This window comes from Spinacia oleracea, chromosome 1 (genome assembly GCF_020520425.1).
Source record: "Spinacia oleracea cultivar Varoflay chromosome 1, BTI_SOV_V1, whole genome shotgun sequence".
In the NCBI taxonomy this organism is placed as follows: Eukaryota; Viridiplantae; Streptophyta; class Magnoliopsida; order Caryophyllales; family Amaranthaceae; genus Spinacia; species Spinacia oleracea.
This window is the reverse complement of record NC_079487.1, coordinates 95,455,197-95,471,315: the sequence shown is the minus strand read 5'-3', so window position 1 is coordinate 95,471,315 and position 16,119 is coordinate 95,455,197. Positions and strand designations below refer to the sequence as shown.

The 16,119-nt window shown below is 37.5% G+C and overlaps 1 long non-coding RNA gene across 1 annotated transcript; it reads left to right on the top strand.

Moving 5' to 3' along the window:
• The first annotated feature begins 13,972 nt into the window (after positions 1 to 13,972).
• On the top strand, positions 13,973 to 15,683 carry LOC130466043 (uncharacterized). The gene is made up of 2 exons (XR_008926064.1): positions 13,973 to 14,245; positions 14,338 to 15,683. It is a non-coding gene; the product is annotated as an uncharacterized lncRNA (long non-coding RNA).
• Positions 15,684 to 16,119: the final 436 nt, after the last annotated feature.

Sequence of the window (16,119 nt, the reverse complement as noted above, 5' to 3'; positions counted from 1 at the left end):
CCGCCAACAAAACCATTCGAACGATAATTGCAAAAATGACCGAGAAAACCCGGGAGTGGCCTGACAAATTGCCATATGCCCTTTGGGGGTATAGAATTTCTATTCGGACTCCAACAGGGACTACTCCATATTCTCTAGTATATGGAATGGAACCTGTCCTTCCCGTCGAAATCGAAATTCAATCACTCCGGGTTATGAATGAAAGCGAGATATCCGAAGATCAATGGTTTAAGGTTCGGTACGACGAACTGGCCCTAGCAGACGAACAAAGATTGGAAGCCCTAAACAACATCCAACTTTATCAACGACGTATCGCGCGAGCTTTCAATAAAAGAGTGCGAGATAGGGGCATTCGAGAAGGAGATTTGGTCTTGAAAGAGAATCGGGCTCCAATACATGATCCTCGTGGGAAATTCAAGCCTAACTGGTCAGGCCCATTTCTGGTCAAACACATCACCTCAGCAGGGGCAGTGAAACTGGTCGATCTTAACGGCGACGAATTCCTCCATTTTACCAACCTTGACCAGCTTAAGAAATATTACGTCTAGTATTTTGATTATCGTATGATCCATGATGTATCCTAGTATGAGTAAGATAGCTTTCAGATATATTAGTTATAAAAGTAAGCCTCGTAATATCCTGAACTACGCTTTGACCTGATTCCCTTATCATGGGATACGTAGGCAATCCACGTGGATTCGGTCAAAAATAAAGGTGAAATCCATTACATATTCACTTATCCTACTTTTTTAAGCTGAAAAGGCACTGGCCCAGCCATTGGAGAGAAGGCCAATGCGTTAGTCAAGGGGCAATTAGCTCACCTGATGTATGCCACTTAACTCTCAAGATCCGTTAGGCCAAAAAAAAGAAGGGCATAAAAGGAGAGTAATAGAAAAGAAATGAGAGAAAAAGGCCTAAGCAATAAATGGATCATAAGAAAAGAATAGAGAGAAGCCCAAAAAAAAAAAAAAAAAAAAAGAAAAAAAAAAAAGAACGTGATGTATTGTATATGTATGTCAGTACGTACATATATACATACATATATATATACGTATATATGTATATTTCTAAATTTTACCATCACAAGATATTCAAAACTTACCATGTGTAAATCTTTATAAGTCCCTTGCATTACTAGAGTAATTTAGTGTTATCATTTGTGTGAATACTTTGTTTTGCATCCATGGTCATAAGTGCATGCTTGGGCTTATCATGTGAGGATTCAATATCGGAAACTAACAAGTCACTATGGTCTTTATTAAATCGTGCAATGCAGATTTTTTTTTTTAGAACGAAAAACATTCTTAATGGCTTCATTTTATTTCATCGAATTCCCGCATTACATTGATTTTTTTTTAATTACCTTAAGCCTAATACTTAAACACACTACAAAGCTTGCTAGGGCAGTCCCTAAACAAGTATTACATCCATAGGAAATACAATTTCAAAATAAGAAAATAAATAAACAAACAACCATTAGGAAGCCATTTTTTCTTATCATCACTCCTCCTTCTTTATCTTCTTGATGACCCTACTTGAAGACTCAACCTCCATTTTGTTAGGTTATGATACATATGACAATTCATAAATCATGCGAAAACAACCATTAAGCCAGGAATACATATTATTTACACATAATCATTTAGCATAGTTTAGATGCATACTCTTTGTTGCGTGCCTTCCCTAGCTGCGCCCGAACCGAACAAGAACAAGTCTTTAGGACTCCAAGTGTCGTCCCTCCGTAGATAGTCCACAGCACGTCCGGATCCGCCTTAAGATTGACCAACTAGAATCGCCCCTAAGGTACTATAAATTTTCGGCACTTTTGAGCAAGATGTGTGACTGAATTTTTCTCTCAAAAACTCACTTTGAATACTTGAATAACTCGTTATAAATTGTGAACCCAGGCCACATATTTATAGGGGTATGGAAAGAGAATTGGAATCCTATTAGGATACGAATTAATTAAATTAGAATTATAATAAAACTCTTATTTAATTAATTTATCAAATAGAATTAGGAATTTAATCATTAAACGAATTCTGCACGTTTTAGGTTTCGTATGCGAACACAAACACTTACGCGAGCATGACCCGCAAGCGTGCAGGCCATGCCCGCGCACAGCCCACACGGCCGCACGGCCCACGCGAGCTACAAGCCCACGCGAGCTGCAGCAATGCTCGCAGCCCACTGCTCGTAGCTACGCGCGCTGTGCGCGCTGCCACGGCCTGCTGGGCCTGGCCTTGCGCTGGGCCTGGCCTTGCGCTGGGCCTGGCGTGGCCTTGGATGTTCGTGTGGCGCGCTTGGCTTGCTGGGCGATGGCCTGGCTTCGTGCTGGGCCCTCGTCCGGCAGGCCTCGTCCGATGCTTATTCGTACGATACGCTTCCGATTAAATTCCCGATTCCGGAATATATTTCCGATACGAACAATATTTAATATTTTCGATTCCGGAATTAATTTCCGTTTCGAACAAATATTTAATATTTCCGTTTCCGGAATTATTTTCCGATTCCGATAATATTTCTGATTCTGATAATATTTCCGTTTCCGGCAATATTTCCGATTCCGGCAATATTTCCATTTCCGATAATATTTCCCGATACGTACCATGTTTCCGTTTCCGGCAACATCTACGACTTGGATAATATTTATATTTCCGATACGATCCATATTTCCGTTTCCGGCAATATCATCGTTTCCGGAGTATTCATTTCTTGCCTGTGACGATCTCAGCTCCCACTGAAACCAAGATCCGTCGATTCCGAATATCCATAGATGGAGTATTTAATGCCATTAAATACTTGATCCGTTTACGTACTATTTGTGTGACCCTAAGGGTTCAGTCAAGAGTAAGCTGTGGATTAATATCATTAATTCCACTTGAACTGAAGCGGCCTCTAGCTAGGCATTCAGCTCACTTGATCTCACTGAATTATTAACTTGTTAATTAATACTGAACCGCATTTATTAGACTTATCATTGAATGCATACTTGGACCAAGGGCATTATTTCCTTCACGTTTTAGGCCTCTTATACATTCCCACATCTCCACGACGCCACTTTTCATAGCAAGCATCAACGATTGGGTACCTTAAAACGGGAAGGAATGGAATTTTCTTTGTTCGCTCCCAAGCAATAAGCAATTGTCGTAGCGATTTATCATCAATCCAATGAGTTGTGTAGTCGTCAGTTGGAAGGTCCCTAATGAAGATTTGCCACTGCCCGATTTGCCTAAGACACCTCCATGGATAATAGAAGGTGATCTTCTTGACACTCGGAAGAACTACACCCCTCTTATTGGCGGTACTATACACAATTTCCTTGATAACTAAATGTGGAGTCACCCATTCATTTTCCCCTGAGAGCGCCAAACTCCACCTGTTATTATCCCTCACCTCACGATATAGATTGGAGCATCCTCTGGAAAGGATGATTTTAGGATGATAAGTAAGTGCTCTCAAAGGATTCACCAACTTAAACTTCTCCCTTTCATGAAAGAGAACGGTTTTTCCTTTTGTTGATCAAGGCTTAGGACTAATTCTCCTAATATTATTGGTCCTAGCCTACTCCCATTAGACACTTGGGGTACATAACCAGCCACATTTTTGTCACATAGCCCAAGATCCTCTTTGAACAACAAAAGACCCATAAGAGCAATCATGCATGCTTTATCTCTAGCCGAGCCATAAGAAATAGCAAGTTCGAGATTAGTACCCTTGGCTCTAAAAGGTTCAAGAACACAATTAATAAGAATAGAATATCCATGATGGAAAGTCATACCATCATAGTGGGAAAGACCTAAAACCTCACGCAGATAACCAGTTAAGGAGCTACATTTTGTCGTGATAACTAACGGCTTGTCCGCCTTTTTGAAACATAGTAGACCCTCGATTTCCTCCACCATGGGAACCATCTCTTCACCATTAAAGTTAAAAACGTGTTTTTTTCTCATCCCAACACCTGGTGGATGCATAAATAAGATCATAGCAAAGAGGGAGTTTTAGAAGAGGAAGAAGGGAATCAAAGAATATCTTGGTATCGCCAGATTGCCCGTCAGCAACCTCCTTTCCCATGGAATGCAAGAAATTCTTATAATCCACTTCATTCATATCACTTAGTTTATTGGGAAATTTAGCATTCATGGCCATGATTACAGGATGTATTGAAAAGGGGGCAAGAAGAGAAGGAACTCTCAAAATGCACCCAAAGTGCTTGAATTACAAGGAGGTAAAAGATTTGATTTTCATGCTTAGCCAAGCCACGACTTATATACCAATGTTTATGTCTTCAAATCTTCTTAAATCAGAAATATTGACCCTCCCCATAAGCCATGACAATCTTACAAGAAAGCCATGCAACCAGTCAAGCTAAGCCACGTCAAATTCGTCTTTTTCCTAAAATTTTCTTTTATGATACCCAAAAATCCTTTCCCATTCTGATCCCATGTTGTAAAAGTATATTAATGATGAGGATATGTCTTCAATCCCATCTTTAATACACCATTAGAGCTTGCAAGTCCTAAACCGTGTCATACCAGGTCAAATCTGCATATTTTCGTCATCCTTTTTTCCAAACTGTTATTTGCATTGAGTTTACCTTTATTAATCATTTAATATACATTTATTAAATGAAATGAAACATTTTACAAACTTTATTTTCTAGAACAAACACAAAATTCACAAGCTAAAAACGCTATCTTAAGCCCGTTTTCGCCTGAAAGTCAAAATTTTCAAATTTTCGACCATTTAAAAAAAAAACACACAATCATGTTTTCTTTTTATATGGATGTCATTTTGACTCTCAACGTAATCACTAACACATCCAGTCTCATGCAAGCGTCGGACCAAATATCTGACGTTTTGCCCAAATCAGCATGTCAGAAGGTGTTTCGCTCAAAACTTGGCCTTGTACAAGTCATTTAGTCATGGATTTCCTTCATTCCTTCAATCCATTCTGAATTTATCAAGTTAAAAACCCCTCGATTTTAAATCCGAACATCAAAGTCGAGCTTTGACCAACTAAACAATTCTCGAGATTAAGCGAACTCAGCCAACTTTTCAGTTGCGACATTTCAAGCCAACTTTTCAGTTGCAATGTTTCGGGATGAATAACTCTATTCTTCTTGGACCTATCATTTGATTTTTCAACCACACATAAGGAAATGATTAAGTAATTAATCAGTCCTTTACAAGCCGGTTTTTCAACCGCCATATTAAGTCTCACTAATTGAGATTTTCTAAGCCAGTTCTTTTCAACTGCATTGATCAAGTCTCATTAATTTAAACATTAATTGAGATCTCTCAAGCCGGTTTCTTTTTCAACCGCAACAAACCAATGATTGGATCTCATTGTTTTGATTAAAGCCAGTTTTCTTTCAACTGCAATTAGAGCCGACAATTGGCTCGCACCTATTCGGAGTCCATTCGAGCTGGTTCTTCAACCAGTATCAAGCACTTGTTACCTCAAAACTTTCCTTCTAGATCAAAATTTTGCGTCTTTTTATCAAACATTGATCATCGTTTGTTCCAAACTCGATCAATGAGGGGCATTCTGTAGACATCAAATTTTGATACCCAATTTTGTATGATTCTCTGTCAAGGAAAATATTTTTTTTAATATAATTTTTGCTCGAGTTTCTTTGTTCATTACCTCGGCGGTAATGGTAAGACGATTTAAGGAGTAACAACGGTAGTAATTAAAAGTCCGAAAATATTAACAATAAAACAAAGACGTTTTATTTAAATGCCCAAAATCCTTACAATGTGTACTTCTAATCTACCAAAATAGCAAAAAATCGAAGCACAAATCGAATCGTGCGCATTCCGTGCCGGAAACCTCCAAGCTTCACTTGTTCATAATTATGAAAACCACGAGCGCCACTAGTAGCACAAATAACGCCATGAGCAAGTTCAAATACAAAGTTAGCATCCGAAAATGCTCATCGAAAGGAGAAGGAGGTGGCTGATCTTGGTTGTTGGGAGCCATGGGTGCCGTGAAAATGGAAGATTTTGATGTTTTTGGATAAGGTGGAGATAAGAAATAAGTGGTAAGTGGTGAATTGGATAGGGGTAATCTCCTTTTATAAAGGAGTACTCCGTATTCCGTATTGTATAATATACTTTGATTCTACCGTATAATACGTCAACACGCTAACAATAACTTAATTCAAGTTTGTTATGTGTAACGACACGCAAAAATTATGTGTCTATCCCTTATCCAATATCACTACTTAAGGTGTTTTGTGTAAATGTCTAGGGTCGTACAAATTTATATGTTACTATGAGTGTGTACCCGAAAAAGATAAAAACTCCAATTCATAGGACCCGGAATAATAACGTACCATGACCGGGTTAAAAGTTTCGCCTTAACAAACTAACAAATTTAACATTACTTACTACTAACGTAACAATACCAACATACGAGACCGACTAATTACAACAAAACAATGCAAAAATGACTTAACAAAAAAGTAAACTATTAACTAATATAAAATTAGTTACTAATTTATTAACTACCTAATTTATTAACTATCTAAACTAACCAAATTAAGATAAACCAATAAACTAACTAATAAAACAAATAGCAAAAAAAAAAATTTAAACAAACCTAATCCTAATGCCCCTAAACCAAACCCACGTACCCCCCCCCCCCCTCAAATTAAAAAAAATGAAAAAGGAAAAAAAACAAAAGCAAAAAGACAAAAATTAAAAAAAATCCTAACCTATTTCCCCCCAAACAACCCACGTGAACCCCAAGTAAAAAAAAAAAAAGTTAATTAAAACAATTATAACCATGCAACCAATCCCACATGAAAAACCCCCAAAACCCAATGCATGAAAAGAAGGTTTAAGACACCAAAACAGTTTTTTTTTAAGCCATGATTTGATACATCATGAAGGTTAACCAAATTTATACGGCAACAATTGAAAATAGCTAATATCAGATGATTCATGTCTGACAAATAACAGAAAAAAGCATCTAACAAAGGTAATAAAAATTGGCATATAGTAGCTTCAGACGGTTTCTTGCTGTATTTTTCACTTCGTATCACAATCTAGCAGGTAAATAAAACTCAGTTATTTGTATAAAGGATATTGTTTGGGTTAGCATGATAAATAACGTTACTAGACTTATTACACCGACTGATATTTTACAACAACTAGTCTCTCTACTACTAATATGGGATGTATTAGGTACTTTCATAAAAGAGAGGTATCCCTATCAGAATATACACCATGAGAGTAATACTTCTAAAATAGTGCTTCCCGAGAAGTACTATATCCCAAAAACACTATTACTATTAAGAGGGGGCATAATACGTCATTGTTCTAACAATGTGACGACGACCTTGTTAATATGCAGTATTAAAACGAGCCCTCGGGTAAATGACGTACGAATAATTTTTCATATGACGCCCTCTTCGTAATAATGGGCCTACATTTGTAACGCCCGACATTTTTTTTTTAAAACGAACGATAACCTCTTTCCAAAATGATCATCTTATTTCTGATCTATCATGACCCAAAAATACATTCTTTAACCGACGACGCTAATGGTCTTTATTGTTGCGATTAAAGCGAAAATTAGAACAAACTTATCTGATTCGATGAACTGAACGAAGAACAATTGTTGCGTCGTGGACACCCACTGTCCTAAAAGACAATTCCGCGCTACCTCCCGGTGCAGTAGAACAGAATGCGGTCGCCCTCCAGGATTAGCGCAACTCCGACGTTGTGTGCACTCACAAAGCCGGATGGAGTCAGAACGTATGCCCAAAACCGAGAGCAATTTTGTGTGAGAGTAAGAATGTGTTTTCGTATTTTGTGTGTATGATTTTCTGTGTGAAGGGAACTGAAACTCTGATTTAAATAATTAGAAGGAAAGCATTGCAACAGACAAAAACGGCTGAGGGAATGAATGTTGCAACAGCCAGAAAACGGTCAAAAACATTGATCATAGTAACGGACGTAATTAATGGCATTTAATCCAACGGTTACGTAATCAATACAGATTCCCGTAACAGTGACTTGCGCAAACCGGTCCAGTTACCAAAAAGAACAGGGTTGACCCACAAAATCCACCCCACGCCCGCGAACCGCATTCCCAAGTACCAAGTACCAAGTACCAAGTACCAAGTACCAAGTACCAAGGCCCAAGGCCCAAGGCCCAAGGCCCAAGGCCCAAGGCCCGCGCCCGGCCCGGCGCGCGCGCGCGCGTGTGTGATGTGTCCACCCATACCATTCTCACACTTTCTTAAACAAGAGTTACACTCATTCCCCAATTAATAAACAAGAGGAATATGAAGAGTTTTTCCAATGTGGGACTCTTGAATTTTCACTCACCCTTTTTTCCTTTGTGTTTCCCAATGAGAATTTCCAACAATCCCCCACAGGTTCGAATATGCGGAAAAGAAAGAAAAGAAAGGAGAAGGATATTGGTTTTGGGCAAACAAAACAATTGAATAGGTGTCAATGTCTTTCGACTTGAATTAACACTTAGTGACATTTAAGCTATGATCTCTTTCCTACCAAGTGACTTTCGTATTGAACTTGATAGGGAGATAGAAACCCGTCACTTAAAGCACGCAACTGAATATGTATGACATTCTGACTCCGCGAATAAAGTGACGCCTTATACTGGCCATACGTCCGACCTGGATATGCTCATAGGTGCTCTAGAGAATAGCCCACATCGCAATTCTCATAGGAAGCGGCCACACTTCCACACCTACGTAGGTGAATCCCATCAAGTGTGAGCTACATTCACACCACCAAACATATGGTATGGGTTCATTAAGAGCCGTATGCTCAACCTCTTTCCTATTGTAGCAAGCACATTATAACATCTAGGGGATGGACAAAAAATAAAATTTTGTGCTTCCGAATTATAACAATAATGTCGTCCTTTGAACTCTGTGAGTAGGAGTTCATTATTTTACAATTCATTCAACGGGCTTCAGGCCCATCCCTTCCGATGTTTCCAAAACTAGTTTTCTACATAGGCCTTTCGTTAACGGATCCGCAATGTTCATTTCAGACTTTACATAGTCTAGTGATATCACCCCACTTGACAACAATTCTTTGATGGCCTTGTGCCTCAAACGAATGTGCCTTTTCTTCCCATTGTAGGCATGGTTGTTTGCCACAGCAATAGCCGCTTGCGAATCACAATGAAGTGCAACTGAAGGAGCTGGCTTCCCCCACAGCGGAATATCTGCAAGCACATTTCTCAACCATTCTGCCTCATGACCTGCCAATTCAAGAGCAATAAACTCAGATTCCATAGTAGACATAGCAGTACAAGATTGTTTACAAGATTTCCAAGACACAGCTCCACCCCCTAGGGTGAAAACATAACCACTGGTAGAGTTAATTTCATCATTGCCAGAAACCCAGTTAGCATCACAATAGCCTTCCAAAACTCCTGGAAACTTGGAGTAGTGCAAACTCCAATCCATGGTACCCTTAAGGTACCTGAGAAATCTCTTCAAAGCATCCCAATGTTCATGACTTGGGTTATGAGTATACCTGCTTAATCTACTCACAGAATAAGCAATGTCAGGTCTTGTGTAGTTCATCAGAAACATAACACTACCAATAATCTTAGCATATTCAGATTGGCTAACAGGATCACCATTATTTTTCCTTAAGTGGATGCTTGGATCATAGGGAGTCCTAACTGGATCGACGTCAAAAGAGTTAAATTTTTTAAGTAACTTTTCAACATAGTGAGCTTGGCTAAGACAAATGCCATTTGGAGTTCTCTTGATTTTCACTCCTAAAATCACATCTGCCTCACCCATATCTTTCATTTCAAACTTAGAACTTAGAAAACTTTTTGTCTCATTTACTCGATCCAAATTAGTCCCAAAAATTAACATATCATCCACATAAAGACAAATAATCACACAACCATCAGAATCATGCTTAGAGTAAACACAAGAATCACCTTCATTTACATGGAACCCATTACCTGTCATAGTCTTGTCAAATTTGTCATGCCATTGCTTTGGAGCTTGCTTAAGCCCATACAAGGACTTGACTAATTTACAAACCTTATTCTCTTGACCAGGAACAACAAACCCTTCCGGTTGAACCATGTAAATTTCCTCATCCAAATCACCATTTAAAAATGCAGTTTTAACATCCATTTGATGCACAACAAGATCATGAATGCAAGCAAGAGCAATCAAAGTTCTAATAGTAGCAATTTTAGTGACAGGAGAATAAGTATCAAAATAATCAATACCATGCCTTTGGGTGAATCCCCTTACCACAATTCTAGCCTTATACTTGTCAATGGATCCAGTGGATTTCAATTTTTTCCTAAAGATCCATTTACAAGTAATGGGCTTGCAACCCCTAGGCAGATCAACCAACTCCCAAGTATTGTTACTTAGGATTGACTGAAGTTCACTATCTATTGCCTCTTTCCAAAACACTGCATCAACAGATTTCATAGCCTCTTCATAGGTCCTAGGATCATCTTCCAAAATAAAGACATAAACAAAGTCATCATCAATCAAGTAAGGTTCAGTTAAGAAAGCAGTAATAAAATCATCACCATAACTGGTTTCCTTTCTTGCCCTCTTGCTCCTCCTTGGCTCCAATTCAGAATTCACATCAGAGGTGGGAGGAGCAACAACAGGCATACTAGAAGAAGTGCTAGAAGAAGGCACATCATTGATACAAGATATTTTCAAAGGAAATACTGTTTCAAAAAACTCGGCATCTCTTGCCTCAATGATGTTACCACCTGCATAAGAATTGTTAGCACCTTTAACAAGAAAACGATATGCAGCACTTTGGTAAGCATAACCAATAAAAATACAATCAACCGTTTTAGGACCAATCTTGTCCCTTTTGAAGCTGGGTATAGCCACCTTTGCTAGACACCCCCACACTTTCAAATAACTTAGGTTAGGTGCACGACCCTTCCATATTTCGTATGGAGTCTTGTCTAGCTTCTTGTGAGGTACCCTGTTTAAAACATGACAAGCAGATAATATAGCTTCCCCCCACATGTTATCAGAAAACCCAGAACTAATAAGCATAGAATTCATCATGTTCTTCAATGTTCTGTTCTTCCTTTCAGCAATCCCGTTCTGCTCGGGTGTGTAGGGAGCCGTTGTCTCATGAATGATCCCATTCTGCTCACAAAATGCCTTAAGAGTGTTAGGGTCATATTCACCACCCCTATCACTCCTAAGTCTCTTGATCTTCCTATCAAGTTGGTTCTCCACTTCGGCCTTGTATTTGAGGAACATTTCCTCAGCCTCATCTTTTGACCTGAGAAGATAAACCATGGTGAATCTTGAGCAGTCATCAACAAAAGTAATATAATACCTTTTACCACCCCTGCTCTCATAATTTTTAAAATCCCCCAAGTCACTATGAACAAGTTCTAGTACTTTAGTTTGTCTATCTATTGATTTAAATGGCTTCTTTGCAAACTTGGCCTCAACACATACTTCACATTTTGCAAAATCAGTTTTAGAAAAACTGGGAATCAAGTTAAGTTGTTTAAGCCTTTTAATTGAAGCAATGTTAAGATGACCCAACCTTGCATGCCATAAATCAATAGACTCAGCAATATAAACAGAAGAAGTACTAGCATTCTTATTCATAATTTCAAGTTTGACATCAAGAGTAAATAAACCCCCATTACAGAAACCCTTTCCCACAAACTCCCCATTATGAGTAATAACAAGCCTATCAGAATCAAATGAAAGCTTCAATCCAGCCTTAATTAGCAAGCTACCAGAAATCAGGTTCCTACGCATTTCTGGAACATGCAACACATTGGTAAGAGTAATAAGTTTTCCAGAGGTAAGAGTGAGAACGATCTTCCCTTTGCCTTGAACAGTTGCAGAAGCTGAATTACCCATGAAGACATTTTCACCATCAGTTTTTTCGTAGGTAGTGAACATGTCTTTGTTGGTGCAGATATGTCTCGTTGCTCCAGTATCAATGATCCATTCAGCAACATTACCTGTCAAGTTAGCTTCTGAAACAACAGCAACAAAATGGTTAGGATTAGAAACTTCATTAGCTTCAGCAAGGTTGGCTTGGTTCTGATCCGACTTCTTCTTGGATCTGCAATCTACAGACTTGTGACCAGTTTTCCCACATTCAAAACACTTGCCCTTGAACTTATACTTCATTGGTTTCCCTTGAGGCTTGAAAGGACTTCCCTTTCCCTTAAACTTTTCAGAATATGCATGAGGCTTAGGTTCTACAAGGTTAGCCTTAGCAGACCCGGAAAACACAGATTGACCCTTATCCTTAATACGATTTTCCTCCTCAATTTTCAGGTGACCTACAAGCTCCTCTAAGGTAAGGTCCTTTTTCTTATGCATTAACTGATTACGAAAATCTTTCCAAGAGGGTGGGAGTTTCTCAATTAAAACTATAGCAAGGGTAATATCACAAATACTCAAACCCTCGGCAGCCATAGCAATGCAAATATTTTCATAAGCATGAATCTGATCAATAATTGGTTTATCATCTTGGACTTGAAAAGCTAACCACTTACTGACACAATAACGCTTAGTACCAGCATCATCAGTTCCATATTTCTTTTCTAATGCATCCCAAATATCCCTAGCATGATTAAACCCCATATAGATATCAAGCAAAGTATTCGACATATGATGCAGCAACATGCCCTTACATGTCCTATCATCTTTAGCAAATTTCAACTCAAAAGCATGCAATTCAGTTTCATCATCAGGTTCGACAACATCATCAAGCACATAAGCAATCTCAATTTGTTCTAAATAGAATCGCATCCTAACAGCCCAACGTTTATAATTCTTGCCATCAAGAGGTTCTAACTTAGACATATCAGGAATCATGAATTTGGAAGTCAAAGCCATAATAATCGTCTTTTAGATTGTTGCGATTAAAGCGAAAATTAGAACAAACTTATCTGATTCGATGAACTGAACGAAGAACAATTGTTGCGTCGTGGACACCCACTGTCCTAAAAGACGATTCCGCGCTACCTCCCGGTGCAGTAGAACAGAATGCGGTCGCCCTCCAGGATTAGCGCAACTCCGACGTTGTGTGCACTCACAAAGCCGGATGGAGTCAGAACGTATGCCCAAAACCGAGAGCAATTTTGTGTGAGAGTAAGAATGTGTTTTCGTATTTTGTGTGTATGATTTTCTGTGTGAAGGGAACTGAAACTCTGATTTAAATAATTAGAAGGAAAGCATTGCAACAGACAAAAACGGCTGAGGGAATGAATGTTGCAACAGCCAGAAAACGGTCAAAAACATTGATCATAGTAACGGACGTAATTAATGGCATTTAATCCAACGGTTACGTAATCAATACAGATTCCCGTAACAGTGACTTGCGCAAACCGGTCCAGTTACCAAAAAGAACAGGGTTGACCCACAAAACCCACCCCACGCCCGCGAACCGCATTCCCAAGTACCAAGTACCAAGTACCAAGTACCAAGGCCCAAGGCCCAAGGCCCAAGGCCCAAGGCCCGCGCCCGGCGCGCGCGCGCGCGTGTGTGATGTGTCCACCCATACCATTCTCACACTTTCTTAAACAAGAGTTACACTCATTCCCCAATTAATAAACAAGAGGAATATGAAGAGTTTTTCCAATGTGGGACTCTTGAATTTTCACTCACCCTTTTTTCCTTTGTGTTTCCCAATGAGAATTTCCAACATTTATTTTTCTCTAAGACGCGTACCTTGTTCAGCCCGTTTGAGCTCAAGGACAGTATAACTTATCAGTTTGGCAAATAAAACAAAAGCAGTTATGGGTCAATCAAGTCATGATTACTCAAATTTGCTTATTTATTCACAAAATCCTCCTACTTATCTATTTTTATTTCGTATAACCTTCAACTATTGTTTATTTGCAACTTAGTCCATTCCACCCCTATAAATACCATCATCTTTTCTCTCACTTAGGAGAGGCCCAACCCCCCATCATTCTACTCTCTCTCTAAAAAAAAAGGCTGTCATTCACTCACTTTCTCTAAAAAAATCAGTAAAAAAGGAAAAAATATAGTTTATTCAAGTCAAAAAATAGTTTTAGTTAAAGTGAAATCAGAAAAATCAAAAAAAAAATAAGTTTTTAGTTTAATTAATATCAATATTCAGAAAATCAAAAAAAGAAGTTATTTAATTTTCTTGGACAATTCACTTTGCAGTCACTTTTTTTTTAATTTCAATTGATCATTTGGATTAATCTCTCAAACATTGCTAGTCAGAGCCAAAGGTAATATTCTTGTTCCTTTTATTTTTCTGAATTCCAATTATTTTTTCATACATTACTAACTCTTTTCTTATGTGTGCTCTATAACCTGTTAGGGCACTATACGTGCCGGTTACCTAATTTGGAAACCAACTAGAATTTGACCGACCACGGGCGAGATTCGAGAGTGAGTGTACGTGAAGTGTGTTTTTATTTATGTATGTTGATCACCAAAAAAAAAATATTTTTCTCAAAATGAAGTTAAAGTGAGAAGGTGCATAAGAAAATTCAAGAGAAAGATGGTGGAACTATAGTACTAGCCAATTCCCTCATTTTCCATTTTTTTGTCAATTTGGTTGATAATTATATAAAATATCGTCACTTTTCAAAATTCACAAAATAATTTTTTTACAGAAACTTGAAGTATTTATAAGACCACGACATTTGGAATTTTTCAAAAATAAGTTTTAGAAAAATCACAATAAATCCTAAACTTCAGACTAGAAAAACTGTCTTTTTCAGGTTCCGATTTCTTATTTGGTGAATTTCGACCAGGTTAAATTATTATGTTCGAAAATCTCAAAGAATATCATAGAAAGACAAAATACTAAGCTTTCTAAATTGACCTCTCTCACCTCCACACGATTTTTATTCAATTTTATAGAATATTTTCAAAAACAGAAATCTAGGAAGACAGTTTCTTGAAAATGACAGTTTCAAATAAATAAGTTGTATTTTATTAAAAATATTAAATAAACTTTAAAATCTGATATTTTTATACACACGACTCTAAAAAGTTTCTAAAGTCCATTTTAAAAATAAAAACGTGATTTTGTTTTCCAACAATTAATTTATAATTTAATTTGACTTCAAGGTCTCAAAAAGGAGCAGCTTTAAAGAAAAATTATTTATAAATTATTTACTTTTTATTTTGAATCCATTTTTTAACACGTTAAATAAAAATCGTATATCTTTCCAAAAAAGTATTAAACGCTCAAATCCGAGTTCGGGAGGTCATGGTACCAAATTTAAAGTTCAACGAGATGTAATTTTCTCAACAGTTTTTTTTTTTAAGGAAAATTGGTTTTCTCTTATAAAATTCTATTTCCCCAAAATAAAATTCTATTTTTCTTAAATAACAGATTATGTATTTTTAAATACTCCAAACCCTTTACCACTTCGTTATACTTACCTAAAATCAATTTAGGTTGAGTTAAGTAAAGTGGAAAATTCTAAATAAATCAAAATATAGGTTTTGTTTACTTAGATCCCTACTTTCCAAACATCCAAAGCGAAGAAATATGAAGACTAATCAAGGAAACATGGTTCAAGGCGAAGGGATCAAGACTTGAAGCTGCTCATTAGATAGGAATTATGATTATTGTAACATTTATTGTACTTATGGCAATTGTAAACTAAAGTTCCACCATCAAATTAATAAAACAATAAAGGAATTATCTTATGCACACTTCTTAATAATAAATTATTCGAGTGTTTTTTATATTAAATTGGTTAAATCACTTTGCATGCTTGATCCATATATCATTTCGCATTTGCATGAGATAAACCTAGTGACTTATGGTTTATGACCTTGAATTGAATAAACGGGTCAAATTGGAAATTTAGTCATATAGGATTGTGAAGTGATTCACCCACCTATAAAACCTATCATCATCAAGTCTTGTTACCTATAATGAATCACTCTCAATCTAGTATGACATGATTTCTATTATGAAACTATTATTCAATTTTAGGCCATATCAGGTGTCCCAACTTATATGGTCAATTTCATAAACCCCAAACACATTACCTCAAAATCCGCTCAGATAGCACATTACTATCCATCCTCAAAAGAGTGAAGTTCAACCCAAAATAAACAAGTCACAAAGTACAAAACA